The 24,643-nt window shown below is 39.2% G+C and overlaps 1 protein-coding gene across 1 annotated transcript in view; it reads right to left on the reverse strand.

Annotated features, from left to right (window-relative positions):
• Nucleotides 1-24,643, reverse strand: part of KLHL14 (kelch like family member 14) — a 102,501-nt gene that overhangs the window by 47,488 nt on the left and 30,370 nt on the right. The gene's annotated exons all lie outside the window — the stretch shown is intronic.

A 24,643-nucleotide genomic window follows, 5' to 3' on the forward strand; every position in this document is an offset into this window, starting at 1 on the left:
ATTGGTACAGCCTAGCTTTCATGAACATTTTGTAAAAATAGCACCTGCAAGTTTCATCAAAATGTGCTACAATTTGGTGGAAACACACTATTTCAACAGATATTTAGCAGTACCTGTTTTAATAAACACTTCATAAGAAAGAATACATTTTCAAAGCTTGCCCACAATGTTTGAACTTGAACTATAAATAAGACATGTGTATAACCCATAAGTCCACTCTTCGAAGACCAGAATGAATTGGAATTTCTCTCGTCATTAACAACTATAAGCACCTTGGGGCCTCGCTGTATAACATGTTATGTATATCTCAAATAATTTGATGTAACTCTCATCCAAATTGATCACTGGAGGAATAAGATGCGAAGGTAAACTGGCTTTGATGTCTGTCAGTTTATTGATTTCCAGGGATGCTTAAGCTGCTATTGTAGTTTAGGTACCACTCAGTCATTTCTTCAATGATTATTATATGTAGTTGACACAATGGCTATAAAGAAACATAAGGCACAGTAATTCTTGCTTTCAGCCTAGGAAGGTAGACATTTATTTTATTTATTTTTGTTTCATATTTAGACCTTTTAATTTTGTCTCAAATATATTAATACAAATATTTCAAAAAGAGTCTAATGTATTTTACATCCCCCACTTTTATAGATATTGTTGACTTAACTTTTTTGTTTTTAGAAGAAACTTCATATTAAAATAAATATATTTGGAAGATTAGAAAACACGAAGTGTATATATATACCCTTTGTGTATATATATATATATATATATATATATACCATGAGCTGTGTCTCATGACTGGGTTTTCTCTTTTTTTTTAATTTAATTTTATATTGGAGTATAGTTGATTTACAATGTTGTGTTAGTTTCAAGTGCACAGCAAAGTGATTCATTTATACATATACATATTATTTTTCAAATTCCTTTCCCATTTAGGTTATTACAGAATATTGAGTAGAGTTCCCTGTGCTATACAGTAGGTCCTTGTTGATTATCTATTCTATATATGGCAGTGTGTATATGTTAATCCCAAACTCCTAATTTATCTCCCCCTCCCCAAGAAGTTAGACATTTAAACAACTACAACACAAACAAACAATGAGCTCTCTAAGGTAGGTCTGGGCAGGGAACTGTGACAACATGGAGGAAAAAATCAATTCTTTATTAGAGGTGGGTCAGAAAACACCTGCTCAGAAGGACCTTTATGGCCAGGTTGGTGTACTGCTATGTGCTCCCTTAGCAACCTTTACCTACTTTTATTCTGACCTAGCACATTCTATAGAACTGAGTCATGTATGTTTCCCGGGAAAACTGTGGCAACCTTAATAATATGGGCCATGTCCTATTTGTATCCCAAGTTCTAAGCACAAAGCTTGAAACAGAGCAAGCGCTGCACAACTGTATGTGCAATTAGAACTGAAGAGCATTCATGCAGAAGAAAGGGCGCGAGCGATCGCCTAGGTGTCAGAAATGCTACATCTCAGGGACCTGCACGTAGTTTGGAAAAGCTGGAGGAAAGGTGTGGGACGGGACGACGGGCATAAAGTGAATCCAGGGAGGCGGGCTTTAGAAACCCTGCCGACGAGTCGGAGCTCATCTTTTGGGAAGCTACTTTCGGGAATTTGTGAAAGATTTTATGTTAGGGATCGACAAGGTGAATTGAGATGAAGAAATAGATTAAAGTGGATACAGAAGATAAAAATCACAACACTTGTTGACAAGATGAAGAAAGGACTGGAGGAGAGGGACAAGTCAGGGATGACACCTGGGTTTTCAGGTTGGGGAGACGAAGATGCCATTCACCGCAATAGAGACCAACAAAGACAATGGGTTTGAAGGCAAGATAACGATTTTAAGGCCAAGTGGAGATGTTCAGGAGGCAGTTGGAAATATAGCAGTTGGTTGCAAGAGAGAGCTCTGGGAAGAAAATACAGATTAGGGTTAGGGTTAGTGTTAGGATTAATGGCCCATCATGAACTGTTACAGATGACATGCTGCAGGAAGGGTGTTCAGGATGAGAAGAGGGCTCAGGGTGATGTTCTGCCAAACACTAGTACTTACAGAGTAACTAAAAAAAGAAGTATCCAGGATTACTGAGAAAACACATTTTTCACAAAGTTATATTTTCGGAGTAAGAAGATGACTTAACCAGACAGACACAATTTTCATCGAGGTGAAGGGCATATTAGAAGTACTAGAAGTACAGAATGGATGCTCTCTGGACCAGAAGTCATTGCCAAATAAACACTCCCTGATTTCAACACCAGGCCCACCAAGCTTCCTCATGTATGAACAGCGTTAATAATTGTCATGACTCTCCTTTTCCTTAAGTTCCTCCTCTTGCCCTCCTTTGGAAGCGCATGTGTTTAAAGATCATCCCCTTCACATTAGTCTTATTAACTGGAAATATGGGAGAATGGTGAGATGGCACAGTGGCAGGAGGAAAAGTACAGTTGTAGAGAACAAAGCATGCTCTCTAGAGAGAAGGCTCTTTACTCCCGTGTGGGCCAGGAGTGCGCTGCTGCTCTGAGGCTGGTGATCTCCAAGCCACTCTAAAAACTATACCCTCTGTTCCATGACTCTGGACACGTAGATGACATGAGGAGGCAGGGGACAACCAAAGTGGCAAAGTCACACTTAAAACCCTGCCGAGAGGAAAGCTGGGCATTTCTTAGTACAACTGACCCTTGAACAACGCAGCGCGTTCATCCAAGTGTAATTTCTAGTCGGCGCTTTGTATCCGCGATTCCTCTGCATCTGGGAATTCAACCAAACACTACGGTGTAGTACTGTAATATTTACTACTGAAAATTATCCGCATGTAAGTGGATCCATGCAGTTCAAATCCACGCTGTTCAAAGGTCAACTGTAGTCTGCAGAGTGACGCACCCCTTGGGCTTTTAGAGAGGCACAGGGATGCCCCAGTTGTCTGCCAGCCCTGAAGCCCTGGTACCATAAATCATAAGAAACTGTATAGGGAAGAGGTAAACCATATATTTAAGGGATAAAAGAGAGGAAAAAAAAATGGCTTTCAAACTAGATTTATATTGAAGTTAATAATACTCATTAAAAATGATGAGTTATTGACATCTACATTCCCTGAGCATTTGTTCAGGCTTGATGCCTTTGAAATTTACATTTTCACCTGTTTTCTATTCACTTCAGGAAAGGGAAGGGTTCCTCTCCCCCAACCCTGACACATTTCTTTTAAATGGATTTTTAATCAAACTCTTCTTTTTCACATGGCTGATCTTCCGCAGTCGCGGACCTGAAAATCTCTGTGTGATGAAAGTGTTAGAACGCTTAGTGCTCCAGTGGACACAAGTCTGGGGACACCTTCTCCAGAAGTCTCCTTCTGCTTTCAGATCTCAAGCACAGTGAACCCACTTGCCATTTTAAATCCACAAATACCCATCTGACCTTGAAAAACAGTGTGACTCTCCCACAGGACCCTCCCGACAATGGCTTTTCCTTCAGCATTTAGTGGGCCCCTCAAATCTGTGCCATCCCTCAGATACATAGGGCCTTTTTTTGATCAGAAACAAGGTTCAAGTCTAACGCAATATGACCAACAATGACAAAAAAGAGAGAGCAATGTAACCAAAAGGAACCTGGGACCATGGAGAGAAGCAGTAAGGTAGCAGGGCAGCACTCTGTACACAAGGAACTCACAGAGCTCAACAGGGATCTAAGCCATTGAAGACAGTGGTCTGAGTTCTCACCTCAAACACACTTGTGCTTTCTGCTAAAGGTGAGTCAAACCACAGATTTTCACTTCATCACATTAATGTGTGCAAAGCATAACACTGTACCATGGAGACTGTCTTCAACATGGCAAAGAGAATCGCAAGAAAGAAGAAAAGTCATCCATCTTTGAAAAGTCAAACAAATATTCACGGTCATTCTTACTATGGCGGATGGACTTAGGATAAACAGGCTTGACCTGTAACTGGTATGCAGGCTTGGTGGTACTATGTCACTATCTCCTTGCTACCTGCCTCCACTCCAATTTGTTTACTTGGTAGTGGGCCAGTTTGACCCAGAAGAAAATATAATACAGCTCAGGTTTTAAGGAACTCTGGTAAGCCACACTAAGTATTACAGTTCCAAAGAACTGAAAATATCTGTATTTTGACATTGTCAATCGAAGGGTTTGGTGTCTAATAAAAGGTGGCTTATGAATAGCGAATGCTGGGGCTTCCCTGGTGGCGCAGTGGTTGAGAGTCCGCCTGCCGATGCTGGGGACATGGGTTCGTGCCCCGGTCCGGGAAGATCCCACATGCTGTGGAGCGCCTAGGCCCGTGAGCCATGGCCGCTGAGCCTGCACGTCCGGAGCCTGTGCTCTGCAACGGGAGAGGCCACAGCAGTGAGAGGCCCGCGTACCGCAAAGAAAAATAAAAAATAGTGAATGCTAAGCATCTTCTGATTGCCCTGCAGATCCACTCTCCACCCCAATGAGCCTGCTTGGTTCTTCCAGGTGCTGATGCTACTGACCACATCTCAGGGCTCCCTTTTCTCTGGCTTCTGGCTGGATTTGGTTTCAGAAGACTGAGGGAAGGAGAAGAGAAAGGTTAGGGTATTTCTTTCCCTAGCTTTCTTCTTCTGGGTCAGTGTGGGCTGCCTTCCTTATTTGAATAAAGTGTCTATTAGATGGTCATCTCAACACAGCCCTCTGTCTCTTGTTCTGGAAACTTTTCCCTCCCCTAGCCTTTCAGCCCTAAGAGCGATGACAGTGCCCCACTGTGTTAGCAATGAGGGACGGGGAAGGAGGTAAACTACTCCTTGAGGTGTTCTTAACCATTGCCCACACCTCTCTAAGTAACTCACTCATAATTAAACATCTTCTGTTTCCTGTGTTTTCACCAGATATGCTTCAGCTTTAATATGGCACGTGTGAGTTCTCACTGCTGGGTTATTTGCAATCAAGGAATTAATTATTTTTCCATTCAAAACGGTTTGAGTGAATTAAAAGCTTCTGATATATACTTTTCTAAATAATCCAGTTGGAAAAAAAATACCATGTTAAAAAGAGTTCAAATAATGCCAGTTACAGGTCAAAGAACTCCTAATAAGGTTTCATGGAATATGGCTTAATAGAAAGAACACTAAACTAAATTAGGTCAGAACTCACGGGTCTGAGTCACAGATTCATCAATTATTACATGACCTTGACAGGTCACTTAACTGCTCTGAACTTTAGTTTTCTCATATGTCAAACAGTGATAATAACGCCTGTCCTGTTTATCTCACATTGTTATTGTGGGGGACCCAGTGAATGATAGACTTGAAAGTGCTTTCCAGTTGTGAGGACTAGATAGGGATATAACCCAGAGTGGTTATGAGGATATAATTTATCCAATAAATAAGCACATAAAGTTCCATTATCCTAGAAAGCCCTCAACCCATGTCCATTCTCATCCTTAAAATCAGTGACAAGATAAAAGCAGTGCAATGCTGCGTTTAAGAGGCAGGCCCTGAAGCCAACAGTTTGGGTTCATTAATTGGGCTCCACCGCGAACAAGCTTGGACACGCTCCTTGACTTGGCTGCCTCAACGATAAAATGGGGATAATAATGATCTCAACCTTACATTGTTACTGCGAGTGTTAAATGAGATAACCCATGTAAAGCAGCGGTCCCCAACCTTTTTGGTACCAGGGACCAGTTTCGTGGAAGACAATTTTTCCACAGACTGGGGTGGGGTGTGGTTTCAGGATGATTCAAGCGCATGACATTCGTTGCACACTTTATTTCTATTATTATCACACTGTACTATATAATGAAAGAATTATACAACTCACCGTAATGCTGACAAGAGGTGGAGCTCAGGCAGTAATGGGAGCGACGGGGAGCGGCTGTAAATACAGGTAAAGCTTCACTCGCTCACCTGCTGCTTACCTCCTGCTGTGCGGCCCCGTTCCTAACAGGCCACAGACCAGTGCTGGTCCGTGGCCCGGGGAGTTGGGGACCCCAGGTGTAAAGCATGAAGCACAGTGTCTCACACATAGCAGTTCTCCATCTACATTAACCTCAGCCACGAGATGGAGAGAGAGCCAGGGTCAGAGAGGGTGCAGCATCCAGCTTTTGGAGTCAAAATTTCATGCCTTGGAATATTAACTCAGATATTTACTAACTGTAAGTTTGAACAAGTTATTTAGTCTTTCTAAGCTTTAGTTTTTTAAAATATTCATCAGGATAATTGCATCTGCCTTAAAATGGAATCTTGTGAGCACCAAATAAGAGGTATGTAATGTCCTTAACACAAGTGCTCAATTAAAACCGTCATTATCATTTTGGTGTTGCTAAAATCAAAACTTCCCTTCCTTGTCTTTTTATCCCTTACTTCTTTTGCATGAAGAGTCCACAAAGAGGCTGGTTTACATAACAAGTATTTGCAAGTTCAAAGACAGGTAAGCAGAAAAACCTAACTACACATATTTAAGGGCTGGACATACCTTTGAAAGGCTGATGGCTCAGTGCAAGCAGTGTATGACCTCCTGGAGGACCCCATAGCTAATGAGCCAAAGTTTAGCTACTTTTGGTACTTGCCTGTGGCCTTGGCAAGTGTGAGTTAATCTCCTGATTTAGCATTTGTCCCCTGTTTGTGGGGCATGTCCTGTGAAATAGGCAGGGGAATGGAGGTAATTAACAAAGTAAATATAATGTCTGCCCCCATGTTGCTGGCTGAGAAAGTGCTTCATTTATGTTCAGAACAAGTCTGTCTTAAAGTTAAATATAAAGGTCACAGAATATTCCCTGAGGGTCAGTATGGCTTGTGATTTAAGGGCGTGATCTCTGGAGGGAAACTACCTGAGTTCGAATCTTGGCTTTGCTTTTTACTCCTGGTGTCAGACAAGTCATCTTACGTGTTTATGCCATGGTTCCTCCTCTATAAATGGGAGTCATAGTAGAACTTGCATCATTGGATTGATTGTTGTGAGGATTAAATGAGCTAATATATATAAACGGCTTAGTCAGGACAATAAATGTTAGTCATGCTTACCATGATAAATACTGTTTTATTACAAAGTGGTGTGATTTGTGAATAAAATAGACATGTCCTTAGATTAGAGGGCAAGTGTTGGCAAGCTATGAATGCAGGTCATATCCAGCTCTCCACCTATTTTTATAAATAAAGCTTTATCGGGACACAGCTTCGCTTATTCATTTACTTATTGTCTATGGCTGCTTTCGTGCTACGTTGGTAGTTGAGTAGTTGCGATGGAGATCTTATGGCTACAAAGCCCCGAATATTTTCTATCTGGCTCTTTATGAAAAAATTTTGCTGATTCCTGGATAGAAAACTACTACTAACATATTTTTCGCAGAAGGAAAAGTTGGCATAGAAAACATTTATCCTGGGGAAATATGTTTATAGCGTTTGCACTCTGTCAAGTGACATATCATACACCACAGACAAGTGTAACTCAGAAGACCTCGGAAGGTACTGCTTTGTGCTCTCCCTGCCCCCGTCAGTTCTGCTTAAGGAAGCAACGTGCACGAGGATGATGCTACTAACCTACTTTCAGCAGAATAAATGTCCTGTTACTTTCCAGTAATGTTAATGGATATGCGCCCTTCCAGCCTCTCTTTTCAATGGGCTTCCATTATCAATAGTCATATATGCTTATACAGAGCTGGCTGGGGTGCAGCCTGTGGTTTGGGGGAAAAAATTCCCTCTATACGAACCCAGGTGAACTGTAAAGGGAATTCAACTCTCACCCCTGGCTTTTCTCAGACCTGACAGAATCAGGCATTGGCTATCATGTTTGTAAATGACTGAACTTTGTTTGGTAAAAGGAACAAAAGCTGCTTCTTAAAAAGACAAGTCTTTTCTGTTTCTTTTTTTTAAAAAAAACAAACAGAATATGTCTACAAATAATAAATGCTAGAGAGGATGTGGAGAAAAAGAAACCCCCTACACTGTTGGTGGGAATGTAAATCGGTGCAGCCACTATGGAGAACAGTATGGAGGTTCCCTAAAAAACTAAAAATAGAACTACCATATGATCCAGCAATCCTACTCCTAGGCATATATCCGGAGAAAATTCTAATTCAAAAAGACACATGCACCCCAATGTTCATAGCAGCACTATTTACAATAGCCAAGACATGGAAGCAACCTAAATGTCCATCGACAGATGAATGGATAAAGATGTGGTACATATATACAATGGAATATTACTCAGCCACAAAAAAGAATGAAATAATTTCATTTGCAGCAACATGGATGGACCTAGAGAGTATCATTCTAAGTGAAGTAAGTCAGACAGAGAAAGACAAATATCATATGATATCGCTTATATGTGGAATCTAAGAAAATGATACAAATGTACTTATTTACAAATCAGAAATAGACTCACAGACATAAAAAACAAACTTATGGTTACCAAAGGGGGCAATGGGGGAGGGAGGAAATTAGGAGTTTGGGATTAAAATATACAGACTACTATATATAAAATTGATAACCAACAAGGACCTACTGTATAGCACAGGGAACTATACTCAATAACTTGTAATAACCTATAATGGAAAAGAATCTAAAAAAGAATATATATAAATGTATATATATAACTGAATCACTTTGCTGTATACCTGAAACTAACACAACATTGCAAATCAACTAGATTTCAACAAAAATTAAACAAACAAAATTTCTGCTGGGGAACAGAAATTATTAACAAATGTTTCATGTTCAAAAGGATGTTGATCTCAGAAGAGGTAATGTGGTTAATTCTGTGAAAAAATTCAAAATAAAAATTTTAGTTATAAAATAAAATAAATAAAACAGAATATGGAAAATTAAAAAATTTTCCAAAGGTCAAGAAAGGTTATTCCCTCCAATGAAACTGTTGGGTAGTGCCACACTTCTGGCTTCATCTTCTACCCACGTCCACTCAAGCTTTTCAGTTTCGGGGCTGAAACTAGCTGGAGTAAGACATGGAAGATGAATCCCCAATGCTGAGATTAGCAAATGAAATGGACGTTAGAGATACATATAAATTATGAGGAACATTGTGGATTATTTTCCGAATTAGATCAGGAAACCTATTTACATGTATATGTGACAAACACAATACAGGACATCCAACCTTGCAAATTTAATAATAAGACTGAAAACAAGTAACCATTACACTTCTCCTTAATTCATCTGCACATACATCTTTTGATTATCACTCAGGTGGGGAAAATGATTTGGGTTTTTGACAAGAATAAAGACAAAAAAGTTGCCTTACCATTTTTTTAAAAAATGAAAGCTCTAACGTGGAATAAGTAATTTAATCCTAGGAAATTTTATGCGCACACAAAAGCAGCTACTGATATTTGGTAAAGTTAATGATTTCGGTAATGAGAAACTTCAAACAAATTTATGAATGAACAGGAAACGAAGATCTGAGATTTCCCAACATACCCAGACTGAGGAATACCTCGGCATCATTAGTTCGAGATAAATCAGACAACCAACCCAAGACAGCGAGATGCACGGCTTTCCCCTCTTTAGGAAACTGAATTTTCCCACACAGCCCTTACAATTGTAATTTTTGCAAGTGAGAAGGTATACACAGAAAGCAACGGAAGGAACCGCAAGGCCCCAGGAAGTGAAAATCACCTCTTTCTAAAACAATTTTCATCTAGAAATAACCCAGGATGTATCGTATTCTTTCTTCAATCTTCAATTAACAACAAAGGGGTAGTGGAAGTTTCGACAAAGAAACATGCATATTTAGGATATTAGTATATTCCATTGTGCAGAGAATATTCCATTTTATCCTGCATAAAATGCTGAAGCCTAGTCTTGCTTCACCTTTATTTCTACGATTTGCTTTCTGTCATTACTATCGTAATGAGAAACAGAAAACGGTGCAGGCTCTGGAGCTCTATTTGGGTACACATTTTGGCTCTGCCATTTACCATCTGTGTGACCTTGAGCAAATGACTTAATGTTTCTGGGCCTCCATTTCTGCATCTGAAGTAGAAACAATCATAGCGCCTAATACCATAGAGTGTAAATGCGAATGAAGTGCCTAGAATGTGTGCCTTGCACACAGCAAGTGTTTAATAGCTCTTTGCTTTGTTATATTTTTTCCTGATGTGTGTCATTTGCCAACTATAGTGAGTTGAACTGTGTCCCCCAAAAAGATATGCTTAAGTTCTAACCACCAGAAGCAACCTGTGAATGTAACTTATTTGGAAATAGGGTCTTTGCAGATATAAGCAAGTTAAGATGAGGTCATACTGGATTAGGGTGGACCCTAAAGCCAGTGACAGATGTCTTTATAAGAGAAAGGAGAGGAAGATTTAGACACAGAGACACAGAGGAGTGACACAGGGAAAAAGGCCAGGTGAAGACAGGGCAGAGATTGCAGTGATGAAACTACAAACCAAAGAAGACCAAAGATTGCCAGGAGCCACCAGAAGCTAAGAAGAAGCAAGGAAGCACTATTCCCCTAGAGTCTTTGGAGGGATCATGGCCCTGGTGACACTTAGATTTTGGAATTCTAGCCTCCAGACCTGTGAGAGAATAAATTTTTATTGTTTTAAGCCATTCAGTTTTTGGTACTTTGTTATGGCAGCCCCAGGAAATAAATATAGCAGGTAACCTCGATGAAAAAGTGGGACTTCCCTGGTGGAATTCAGAGGATGCAGGTTCGATCTCTGGTTGGGGAACTAAGATCCCGCATGCCTCGGGGCAACTATGCCCGCACACCGCAACTACTGAGCCTCCGCGCTCTGGAGCCCACACGCCACAACATAGAGAGCTTGTGCACCACAACCAGAGAGCCTGTGTGCCGCAGTGAAAGATCCCGCATGCCGCAACTAAGACCTGACACAGCCAAATAAATAAAATAAATTTTTTAAAAACCCCATAACTTCTTAAGGAAAACCTTGAACAATTAAAAAACAAAAAACAAAAACAAAAAGTGGGGATTTCTAGGAAAGAATGAGGTGGAATCCCAGCACCTAGAAGAGAGCTCACAGGTGGTTCATTGGGTGTTCTTTGAATTTAGTTATTTCATGGAGTCACCGATTTTTTTCACCTTGCTTAAAGGGGAATAGGTTTGGGCCAGCAGACAGCTCTCCTAAGTGACTGTGACCACATCACACAACTTTATCTAGAGCTGTGCTGTTGATACAGAAGCCACTTGTCACAAAGAGTTATCTAAATTTAAATTCATCAACATGAACTAAAATTAGAAATTCAGTTTCTCAGTTGTCTGAGCCATATTTAAAGTGCTCTATAGCCACAGGGGGCGAGTGGCTACCATGTTGTATTGTGAAGATATAGAACATTTCCATCATTGCATAAAGTTCCATTAGACAGCATTAGATGATATTTGTACTGTAATAGGATTTATTCAGCAGGCAAGTAAAACAAGCACAGTTCGTGTAGAAAAAAGCAAGTGCCATATTCTTATAATACGGGTAAGCAACTCCATTTTTTAAGGAAAAAAGAAAAAGTGAATATGGAATAATTGATACTTGGACAGCTGCTCACAGGAGGTCTCACTTGTTGAATGGCCTATTGTTTTCTTCTTAAGGTCACCTACACCACTGCTTTTCTGTAATTTGGACAAAGGATATTATATTCAATTTTTGTAGACTGCAAATTAGTACCACAGAAAATTAGCCTATGTCCGATGCCAGGAAAATGTGGCTTACTTTACCTGCATCTGGTTGAGATATACCTCGTATAGAATTGGTTAATTTTTTGGTCCCTTAATACTGTGAAGGAGGTAAATGCTACAAAGTGACAAATGAGATCAAGAAATCTGTGAGCTACAATCTCTCTCCTCCTCTTCAGATCTAATCATATAGATGAATACATTGCTATAAAAAATAACAAAAATAAAACTAAAAACAGTGACTGAATCATTTCCTTTTAATCTCATGTACTCTGTGTTCAAGTAGCAAGAAATTTAATTCCAGTCCAACCAGTCTCCTGTGATTTTTTTTTCCCCTTTCATCTAAGATATTTTTAATGCTCAGAGGTGTTATAATAGAAAAGCATGTATTTTTGCCTGGTTTATACCCATCATCCTTACCATTACAACAAGACAAAAGCATTAAAGCAAAATTAATCATGTCAAAAGATTTTAGCAAAAACAAGTGAGACCATGCGTAAAGCATTGCTTTGTCTAGTGTGAAGTCACGCTCTGATTAAAAACATATAATGAAAGGGAAAGTGATACATCATTGCCCTAGCAGTAGGATTTTCTGAAAGTGCTTTGTGGTTCTCAACATAAAAATGTGGCAAGATTTTCGTCTTTGAAACTCACAATGATTATTGTTCTAGCTAAATAACTGGAATTCAACCTTAAAATTTTTTCTTTAAAGAAGTTAAGACTTAATGACCAAATAAGGCATGTCAGTAGGATTAATAATTAGCACACACTGTAAGCAGTAGTTTGCCTTGACATCCAGACACAGAGATAAGAAAGTATCCGCTCAACACTCCCCTTTTACAAAACCATCTTCAGTGCTAGCTAAATACAGACAGGCTCTTCAGGTATCTTCTATGAAGCATAACTGTTTGCTTCATCAAAAGCAATGTCATTCGTAAATACTAAGGTGTGGTCATAGTATGATCGTTCCCCAATAATGGAGTCATTTTTTATATGATACACAAAACCAAAAATTCTAACTGGCCAGATAGTCACAAAATATAGATTTAGTTCCTGGATGCCACCATAGAGTCATGTTGTGAGTCTGAAAAGGAAGTTTGCTTATTTGCCCTCTGCCTTAATTACTCCTTTATTTTGATGGAGTTATTTGCATATAATAATCACTACCCTAGGTTTTCATTTTTTTGTTGCTGTAATTTTGAAAGTCATTTCAATTCCTTTTTTATCATCTCTCTCAATGATAAAAACCATTCTGTTCTACATGGGAATCATGTGTATCTATATGATTTATATCTATATTTGTTTTTGTATAAATATATTATAGATGCATACTAGTTGACATATAATGAACAGTAGAACTAGTAAAAATTACATCAACGAGGACATATTTAAACTATTTGAGAGGAGTCCAAATTAGAAAAATTTCCTCTCAAATGCATTATAATAATATTTGGAGTGTACTTTAAAACTTTTCCTTTAACGTAGAGGCATCTAATCTTCTGTGAATAAAGATCAGTCCCGACAATAATGTCACACTGATACAGGAAGAGATAGAAAGACGCGTGGAGCAGCTATGACTTCTGACTGATAACTGCTCGTAGGAGGAGCGAGAATACTTTGCATGAAGAAGAGTGAACCAAATATTTGTTGAACGTAAGGGTGCATTGTTGTAATCATTAGGGCTATGGAACAAGTATTTTGATTATCCTTCTGAGAGCTTGGGAGGGTTGCATTTCTCCACATACTTTGAAGTTAGGTGTGGCCATGTGATTTGTTTTTGCCAACAGAATACGTTAATTCAGGCCAGAAGCTTAAAGAGTCAGTATGAAATTTTTCTCTGCTCTGCCTTGGCCACCGGAATAAGGTAAATCGTGGAATCTCCATCAATCTGAGTACCAGAGGAGGAGAAATGGAATACAGACCTAGGTAACTTACCATAGACATGTGACATGAAAAGAAATAAATCTTTACTTATATAAGCCACTAAGATTTGGGGATTGTTGTTATGACTGCCTAACCTAGCCTAGCCTCTAAAAGATATAGGCGTTGGTTCTAAGAGGGCCCAGTGGCTGATGACAAGGAAACTGATGCTGGAAGGTGGAAAGATGGAAGTGCACGTTATGGTATGGAAAACCACTAGGTAAAAACTGTTGTTTGCTTTTACTTGGATGGTTCATCAGTTATTTAATAAACTTCCACCTCCAAGGGAAGAGGTCTGAAAACAGAATGTTGATAGTGTGTATTGGTTGCTGTTGGCTGTGCTTGGCAAGATCTGCAAAGAAGAGGTGATCTCACAAAAAACATTGGCCTATTTATAAGTAGGAGTGAAAGAAATAGTCTCAAAATCTAGGAGCGTGCAGCATTGGAAGAAGCAATGTTTTTCAGTCTCATCTGGGAAAAGATGAAATTGAAAAGAATTTTGAGCAAAAAAGGTAAATTAAAACTCAGCTTCTGAGGGCTGGGATGAATTGGGAGATTGGAATTGACATATCCACACTATTAATGTTATGTATAAAATAGATGACTAATGAGAACTTACTGTATAGCACAGGGAACTCTAGTCAGTGCTCTGTGGTGACCTAAATGGGAAGGGAATCCGAAAAAGAGGGGATATATGTATACGTATAGCTGATTCACTTTGCTGTACAGTAGAAGCTAACACAACATTGTAAAGCAACTATGCTCCAATAAAAAGTTAAAAAAACAACTCAGCTTCTGTCCATCAACAGAGGAATGGATAAAGAAGATGTGGTATGTATATACAATGGAATATTACTCAGCCATCAAAAAGAACAAAATAATGCCATTTTCAGCAACATGGATGGACCTAGAGATTGTCATACTGAGTGAAGTAAGTCAGACAGAGAAAGACAAATAACATATGATATTGCTTATCGTGGAATCTAAATAAGGGGTACAAATGAACTTACCTACAGAACAGAAACAGAGTTATAGATGTAGAAAACAAACTTACGGTTACCAGAGGGTAAGGGTGGGGAGGGACAAATTGGGAGATTGGGATTGACATATATACACTACTATCTATAAAATAGATAACTAATAAGCACCTACTATATAGCACAGGGAACTCTACTCAATACTCTGTAATGGCCTACATGGGAAAAGAATCTAAAAAAGAGTGGATATATGTATATGTATAACTGATTAACTTTGCTGTACACCTGAAACTAAGACAACATTGTAAATCAACTATACTCCAATAAAAATTAAAAAAAAACCCTCAGCTTACTGACAAAGAAAATTAAAAGTACGGCTTTTGGAGTTCAGAGTTTTTGGGCACAAGTCACCAGTTCTCCTTGCTTGGCCCTCCAATAAACCTTCTCTGCTCCGAACTCCAAAAAAAAAACAGAAAAAGTATTGCTTTCATAGTAATTTTACCACCTTAGAGTATCTTAGAAGAACGTTTCAATGAAAGGAGAGAAACTCAGCAAACTCTTGTAACTCAGGGAAAAGAGTAAAAAGGGAGCTTTCCCAGCAGAGCCAGGTAGATAGACAAATATAGAGAGTATTAGGGAGGGAGAGAAAAGAGAGAGAAGAGAGAAATGGCTATAAGAAAACAAAGGAAAAAGCAATATAAGAAGTATATCAGAAAAGTGCATATGGTCACTGGCCATGGAGTAGATAGAAATATAAATATAAGAAGACAGCTAAGTGTTTTAGAGGATGAATTACCAAAAGATTCACCAGTCTAGACTACAAGAGCCTGTGACAATTAGAGACTTAAAATAACCATTGTCCCCTAAATGTCTTAGACATGAAATGTACTTAGAAAACTCTTCCACTCCTAGGAAGTGTACAATCCTCAGGTTCACTTCAGATCAGGAAGATAATGAAAAAAGAAGAATCTTCCGAACAGTGGAACCATGGCCATGGAGAACAAAGGCTGATGAGCAGAATCAGGGAGGACTCTCATCAGGGAACACAACTTTGGATAGGCACCCTTCCAAATGCCTATTTGGTGGGGTTGCTACATTGCTATGCTGTTTCTAAATTAAAGAGTTTGCCGTGTTCATACTGTCCCTAATCTATCACTGTGCATTTTGTGTTAGGGAGCCAGATAATTTGTCTCTTTCTTTGGTTTCCAGATCAAGAGGAGTCTCCAATGAACCCTGTGACTGAGCAGAAATGACAAATGTCATTTTTAATTGCCAGTGCAAGATGCTTGCAGCTCATTTCTCCTCCTGCTGTGCCGATGGTAGAAATGCCTGTTAAGGTAGAGCCTCATATGCCTGGATCCCTGAATGACTCAGACATCCTCTGCCAACCTGTGCTGGCATTTAGCATGAGTTAGAACTAAGATTTTTGTTGGTTTAAGATTTTGGAGTTGTTTGTTACCACAGCATAATCTAGCCCATCCCAACTGATACACATAGCTTCATGCTAGAAATAGAAATTTCATCCTGAGTCAAAGGTGTGTCTTCTTCAGATGGCCAAGAGGCACATGAAAAGATGCTCAATATTGCTAATTATTAGAGAAATGCAAATAAAAACTACAATGAGGTACCACCTCACAGTGGTCAGGATGGCCATCATTAAATGTCTACAAATAATAAATCCTGAAGAGGGTGTGGAGAAAAGGGAACCCTCCTACACTGTTGGTAGGAATGTAGGTTGTTGCAGACACTATGGAAAACAGTATGGAGGTTCCTAAAAAAGTAAAAATGGAGTTGCCATATGATCCAGCAATCCCACTCCTGGGCATATACCCAGAAAAAACTATAATTAAAAAATATACATGCACCCCTATGTTCATAGCAGCACTATTTACAATAGCCAAGACATGGAAACAACCTAAATGTCCATCAACAGATGAATGAGTAAAGAAGATGTGGTATATATATACAATGGAATACTACTCAGCCATAAAAAGAATGAAATAATACTATTTGCAGCAACATAGATGGACCTAGAGATTATCATACTAAGTGAAGTAAGTCAGAAAGAGAAAGACAAATATCATATGATATCACTTACATGTGAAATCTAAAATACAACACAAATGAACATATTTATGAAACAGAAACAGACTCAGACATAGAGAACAGACTTGTGGTTGCCAAAAAGGAGGTGGGTGAGTAGGGACGGACTGGGAGTGTGGGATTAGCAGGTGTGAACTATTATATATAGGATGGATAAACAACAAGGTCCTACTGTATAGCACAGGGAACTATATTCAATATCCTGTGATAAACCATAATGGAAAAGAATATGAAAAAGAATATATATATAACTGAGTCACTTTGCTGTACAGCAGAAATTAACACAGCAGTGTAAATCAACTATACTTCAATAAAATTTAAAAATATATATGTAATTAGATTAAAAAATAAAATGTGTAAGTGTTACAAAAAGAAAAAAAAAGTGTGTCTCCTCAAACCTTTGATGATAGGAGCAGAAGACAAGATTCACTTCTTTTTGGTTATAAAACAATACAAAATGGAGTCAAATAGAATAAAAATGTATCAAGGGGCTTCCCTGGTGGCACAGTGGTTAAGAATCCACCAGCCAATGCAGGGGACACGGGTTTGAGCCCTGGTCCAGGAAGATCCCACATGCCGCGTACCAATTAAGCCCGTGCGCCACAACTACTGAGCCTGCGCTCTAGAGCCCGAGGCACAACTACTGAAGCCCGCATGCCTAGAGCCTGTGCTCTGCAACAAGAGAAGCTGCTGCAGAGAGAAGGCTGCACACCGCAATGAAGAGTAGCTCCCGCTCGCCGCAACTAGAGAAAAGCCCACATGCAGCAATGAAGACCCAACATAGCCAAAAATAAAATAAATTAAATAAATAAAATTTTTAAAATGTATAAGGAAACACTATATTACAGATGCTGAGCCCAGAATTTTATTGTATTATTTTATTTAATTTTCACAATAAATCTAAGAGGTGAGTATAATTATATTCACAGTGCAGATGACAAGGATCAGAGACGAAGCAGCATGACCAAAGGCTCACGGTCAACAATGTCTGGGGGTATATTTCCATTTAGACCTGTCTGTCCTGAGAGATGTTGCTGTGTGTGTGTGTGTGTGTGTGTGTGTGTGTGTGTAGTTTCATTTTTGCCACTGCTTCCGAGGCAGATTTAAAATGTCAAGAAATCTTCATTGAATTATGGCTTGTCAGTAATCTTCCATGCAAATTTCATCACTTACACGTCTTAATTTGCAGTTTAGTTCATAAACCAATATTATATTCTTGACCTCTAGGAATAGGATATTTATTCAATTAACCTGTACTAGTTCTACTCTCTGAACGTGGAACTAATCCAAGTGCATTGGATCCATTTAGATTTTCATGGGTGCAATGGGTCGGCACAGATTAAATCCCATTCATCTGCTTGGAGTCTTGACTAACAGCACTTGTTGGTGAGACAGACTGGTGTGGTACGTGAGGCAGCACTGTTTGAGAGAAACACAGAGGCCAGTGTTCCATTCCTCGTCCTGCCACTAAATCATCATGGGACTCTGGGTACGACACCTCTGCTCTTTCAGTCATTTAAAGTAAAAACCAAAATTGTGAATGTGCCATAGAAGTGCTTCCGTGGTCTGGTTTCTGCTAATGTCTTTAGCCATACGTCATATCTTTCTCCCCCTCACTCTTTGAGTTCAGCCATGCACCTTTCTTCCTACAGGGTCTTAGGACTTACTTTTAACTAACCTGAAGCAATCGTCTCTCATATCTTTACCCAAGCTACCTCTGCCTCATCCTTCAGAACTCAGCTCAAGCGTCACTTCTTTGGTGATATCGTCCATGACTCCTACACTAGATCTGGTCTCTCCATTACACGACTTTATATATTTTATACCCTTCCTTCAGAGCACCATCACATTTTGCTATTCTATATTGCTATCTGGAATTATTTACTAATGCTGATTCCCCCACTAAACTCTAAGCTTGGTGAACACATGAGGCTATTTGCTTTGACTCATCATTGTTTCTTCTGTATCTAGGACAATGCCTGCTACATAGAAGGTATCACTTATATTTGTTAAATGAATGAAATTAATGTGTAAAATGAGAGGGTTGGGTAAGAAGATCATTTAATCTTTCAGTGCTCACATTCAACGGTTTCCTGGACTTCGCCTGCAATTTGCCTAGGATTGACACAGAGCAAATCCAAGCAACCCGTATCACTCATACCTCCTTCATGCCAGATTCAGTAGCAAATACCACAGCTGGTGTGTAAAGGCGGCCTCAGAATTATTGGTACCCATGCTGTTCTCTGGAGAAAATGCATTTGCCATATTCAAGGGAGGTATATATAAACAAGACATAAAGTCAACTGGTTTTTCTAGTCACCCAACTTACTTTAAATACAGTATATGGAGTGACCACCACACATTTTTTAAAAAAAAATCTATGAAAAATCCACTAATGCACCAGTGCATGAATACACAGAAGCAAATAATTCAAAATATGTAGCAATGTGCAGCCATGGATGCCAAATTAGAATTGAGCTCATTGAAGGTAAAATTAGATGCTAACATATTTTAAAAGTCCAAACACAATTCTCTCTCCTTCTTCTTTGTCCAATGTCCTGGAAACAATTACTCCATGAATTGAAATTCAAAGTTCCAAGCTAAGAGAGAAGAACTGCCATGCTATTTTTTAAAACCTTTAGATCACTGTGTTTTCACTAAAAATAAAAATGAGAGGGGTATGTCTACTCTCAATTCTTAATTCTTGAACCTATCTTAGGAATTCCTTGAAACGGTCCCATACAATAGGGCTCTTAATTAACTCTCCAGCCCCACCAGCCCCACCACATACCTCCCCAACCTCAGGCTCTCCTATAGATACACAAATTCATTTCAGTTTCTAGAAGGCACCAAGTCTCTCTTGCCTTTTGGCACTCCCAGTACTGGACCCTTTTATTAAAATACTTTATCACCCACCTCTTTGCATCAATAATTCCTACCTGTTTTTTCCAGCTTTACAGAAGGTCACGTTTAGGAAAGCCTCCCTAACCTCCCAAGTTTAGATGAAGGGCCCTTTTTGTGCTCCCATAGCAGCCCAGCTTCCCCTGTCTATCCCTCAGCACACTCTTACTGTCATCGCTTCCTCTGGTTCTTGGAAGGAGAGATGATCACATTCTACTTTACCACCCAACACAGAGTGGGTATGCAATAACTGCTTGCTACATAAAGGAATAAGGTCTGTAGTTAAGTCTAAATTCTTCCCAGGCATTTTGAGTCATTCTGGAAGCACATAGTTGTTTTCTGAGGTTCTCCTGCAACGAGAGGGGTACTATCTACAGACCCTACCTATCTGTCTAGAAATTAAATTAAATTAAACAATTTGTGGGCTTTGGTTCTTGGTAATAAAGATCATATGAATAGAGGAAACCTACAGGTATAAAACCCTCAATTAAGCTTACTTTTTATTTCTTTCAAAACAAATTATAAGAAATGATTGTTTTCGACTAACTTGCCTTTCCTCTCAATATAACCTCAAGGAACGGAAATGAACTGAAATCAAGAAACAGAGGACCAAGAAAAAAGTCTGATCAAAACTGTCAATGTCGGGCTTTCCTGGTGGCACAGTGGTTGAGAGTCCGTCTGCCAATGCGGGGGACACGGGTTCGTGCCCTGGTCCGGAAAGATCCCACATGCTGCGGAGCGGCTGGGCCCGTGAGCCATGGCCGCTGAGCCTGCGCGTCCGGAGCCTGTGCTCCGCAACGGGAGAGGCCACAACAGTGAAAGGCCCGCGTACCGCAAAAACAAACAAACAAAAACTGTCAATGTGCAGGTTTATTATTCCCTGAATAACCAGCAATTAAACCATTCTCCATTGCTCATTTATCGGATAAACATCAAATCTATATTTATCTTTTGGAACTGAAGTTCAATGTCTTAGATAAGATGTGTTTTCTCAGTAGTCTTTCTTCAACATTTATGGAAAGTATATTTTTTTTTAAAAAAATGAAGAGTCCACCAGCCTCTGATCTTTGTTACTCTCCTAAAAGAAATCGATGATGCCCAGCCCCGGGACCGTTCCTGTGTGGTGGATGGGATCAAGTTCACGGTCCTCCATGAACCAGAGAAGACAACCCAGGAAACCCCTGCACAATGGTTTCTTTTATTTTCTACGAATGAAAAAATCCAAGTCCCCAAATCCTTGCACTACCAAGCAAAGAACAGAATTGTAAATTGAAAGGAAGAGGAAAAAAGGCATTTCCCCCTCCCTCTAATAAATGGAACTGCAAGTGGCCAAAAGAAGGAGCACACCTTTCTAACCTAGCTCTTCTAGTTTTTATTCTAACCTTATTAAAGGGAACTCCTCAGCAGCACATGGAGAGATAAATCTATATTTTGAAATCCTTTTTCCTGGTATTGCTCACAGAAAACAATAAGAAGCATCTAATAAGTAGAATCTCTTATCTGAAACGTAGGAAAAAGGAAGTCAATTTCTGGGAAACACATGGTCAGTGGGGAACCCAAATAGAATAGACAGCCCCTCTGTACTGTCTCCTGGGAAGGAAGGTAAGCTGCTTCCACACGAGGACTTCATAAAAACTTTGATGTGTCAGTCATATGCTATGAAAGTACATAGTAGCCATGGGAACTGTTTTGTTTGATCTTTAAAGGAAGGATTTAGGACCTGCAAAGTGCAAGAGGCATGCTTTTTGCATTGGCCATTTTAGTATTCATGTCTCCTGTACTGCTTCCTAATAGGTTAAGAATGAAATGGAAGACTGCGTGCAGGAGTGAGAAATGCAAGAAAAGCAGTACTGTAAAATAAAAATGAACAAAAGTGCATTTCAACTTCCCTTTCATTATTAACAGTCAAGAGAACAACGCCAATACTTAACATTTCACATTTACAAAAGGACCTACCGTCATTTTTACAGGGTATTTCTCAGTACTTTGCTCATAGAGGCTGGGGAATCTGTTACTATTCTTAATATTAATTCTATAATGTTAAATAAGTGATTTTTTTCCAAAGAGGAGGATAAAAATGAAGGTTGTGTTAGTATGTTACTAAGTCTTTTCAGTGAGAATAATCATCCCCTTTGCTGTCTGGGTAGACCAAGCCACTGGTTAGCTGACTGTTGAATTCTGTTTTCTTTATGTTAGGTAGAACCATTTTTTCACTTCCACTCACCTCCACTCCATTCAATTTCTTGTTATTTGTGGACCCCTTATATAGTGTTTCTAAAACATAAATAACACAACAGAATAAGAGCTGAAGAAAATTATGACTGACTTTCCTTTTAATTCTTCTTGGTTTTATTACATGCGTAAGTGGTGTGGCACCCATAAGTGGGCAGCTGTGCTCCTGCCTGTGGATGGCACCCTTCTAAAAGCAGCACGTCTGTGAGACAGGCTGGAAAATATTTGCTCAAGCCAAGTGGTAAAGGATTCTAAGATTCAGAGGCTCTAGCTAATCTCAGGTTTTCGGTTTTTGCTGGTTACCTTATTTGTTAGTTTTTATGGAGAGAGTCATTCAGTAAATGAGCAGACGCCATACCAGAAACTGTCTGCTAGCATTAATTGAAAAAAAAAAAAAAAAAAAAAAAAACCGTGGGAAGCTCTGTAATCCCTAAGGTTTCATTGGATTTGGAGAGAATATGGATACTTTCTCATTCCAATAAGAAACATTTCTTCATTTATTATTAGGTGGGCCAAAGAGTGTGGAAATTGATCAGTTACCTGACTTATTCAGTTTAGCCAAATAAGATGCCTTAATTAAAAAATACAACCCAGCAGCAGAAATCATCCAAATAAACTGTCTATATTTCTCCAATAAACCTAAAAAATATGCTTTCACTTGGGACCATGTAGTCACAGCCCAGCAAGTAATAAACTCTACTTTTTAAAGTACAAGCCAAGTGAAATGAAGAGTACAAGTAGACATTTATTTCAAAGCTGTGAGCTGCCTGAGTACAGAAAAACGATTCAAGATCTTTGAAAATGTTCCCATTATTTGAACTTTTCTATACATTAATGTCTTTATTTCCTTCCATTTCAAATCTGATGAATGGAGTCAACAGAAACCCATCTATCTTTACTTCTTAGTCTGCCGATGACTACATTCAACATATAAAAACTAGAGAAAATGGTCTCCCTACTGAAGCAGTGGGTCTTTGTGTTGTGTCTGTTAAAATGTAATTTGTCTCCCCTCGTCCTGGAGAGCTTGAGTTGACTGAGGCCTCCAAGGTATAAAGGTACATACAGTTCTTACGCTCATATTGGTAATAGTGTTACAACAAGAGCAATAATATCTGCAAATATACTGAGTTCCTGCTATGTGCTAGATGATTTACAAACACAATTTTATTTTAAAAATACTCAAAGGATGCTGTAGAACGAAGAAACCATGACTCAGGACATGCATATGACTTGCTCAAGGTCACAGATGTGGGTTTCAACCCAGGTCTGACTGACTCAACTTCGTGCTTTCTTACTACATCTTGCTAAGTAAAGAGTTAAATCAGGCAATATGAAAAATTGAAGTAGGGTGACCCTATGTTCCAGTCTACACCCGTGGCCCCAGCATAATTAACAGATCCCCATTTCATGCTCTAAAGTCTCCTAGGTTGAACAATAGATTGGATGATCACCCTGTCTCTGAACAAGGCTTGAAATGAGCCTAAGACTTTTCTTAGGTATTGTTCATAATGCTTTAATTAATCTTTTTGCCTTTAACGTAGGGCTTCAAACCACTAGAAAATTGGACCTTGCCTGATGTATTTGGGAGAAGAGATGGATTTGTGAGTGAATATCATTTATCACTTGGGTGTAATATCTCCCTGCCCCTTGGCCTCTGTTTGTCTGTCATCTCTCATCAAGAATCTCTTGTTCTTCCTCTTTCCTCTCTCCTCCTCCCCATATCCATGTCTACTTCTGTGTAGGCTTTCTCTATTGATCAAGTGTCAGAAAATTGATTCTTTGGTTTTACTTTAGCTTGAGTTTCTGACGAATCTTGAAAATACAGCTTGCTCAACTCATTCAGATGTTTAAACCACTATGAACGGTATTTTTGTCAAAAAGAGAATGAAAATCATTTGAAGGCATCTCTAACTTATTTTTCTTCCTTCCTAATCTGGCTTCTACTCTCCATCACTTTGTTACTACAACCAGAGTGTACAGGTGTCCAGGGAGCTTTCTCATTGCAGTTCCTGGACGACGCTACTGCAGGTTTCGCTGGGGTAAGCCAGCTCCAAAATGTATTATGGCAAGCACCACCTCACAGGTCTTTGCTCCTTTCCTGCATTTATGGGCAAACTGTTGTCCTGTTTCTGTTATTTTAAAGGGCTTTCAGTAAGAGAAGAGGAAATGACTTTTTAAAAAATCTGCTAAAATATATAACTGCTTAAAAGACACATGCAATAAGAAAATCTAACTTTCACTTTTGTCGGTTTTAAATGTATGGCTTTGATTTATGGATCAAAATTGCTCACTTATTATTTTATCTATACAGCTCTGGGCAATTTTGACAGTTAAAATTTAGTTTTATTGACCAGTGCAGCCACGGTGCCCACAAGGGGACCAGTGCACACAGTCCCCTGCACTCAAGAAATGATTTTTGATTCCATGACTGAGTCAGATTGGGGATCATAACCGATGTAACAATAAGTTCCAAATCTCAGTGTCCAAGGCAAGAGGTTTGCTCTAAAACACAATCACCCTTTAAGGAGGGGAGGAGAAGAATCTTGGGTGGAAGTTTCAAGCACAGTTTAATGCAGCAGGGAGAGGTCCTGGGTATATCTGTCCATCTGAACTGTGGAGCAATGGAAGGGGATGGTTCTCTAAAGACCCGGGACCACAGATTAAAGGTTAATGAGGAAAGATGCCTAAAAAGCAAAATGAACGTTAGTTACAGAGACAATGAACTAAACAATCATTCTGACATGAGAAAATTTACTAGTGCTATTAACCAAGCTTTCCCTTTTCCAAGAGCAAAACCATAATGGAAGAATTTCTTTTGGAAGATCTCGGTCTTCCCTCCCCCTCTGTGGCAACACACACAGAAACACCAACTCAAGTGCACTGA

The sequence above is a fragment of the Neophocaena asiaeorientalis genome, unplaced genomic scaffold (assembly GCF_003031525.2).
Source record: "Neophocaena asiaeorientalis asiaeorientalis breed wild unplaced genomic scaffold, Neophocaena_asiaeorientalis_V1.1 scaffold126, whole genome shotgun sequence".
Classification (NCBI taxonomy): Eukaryota; Metazoa; Chordata; class Mammalia; order Artiodactyla; family Phocoenidae; genus Neophocaena; species Neophocaena asiaeorientalis.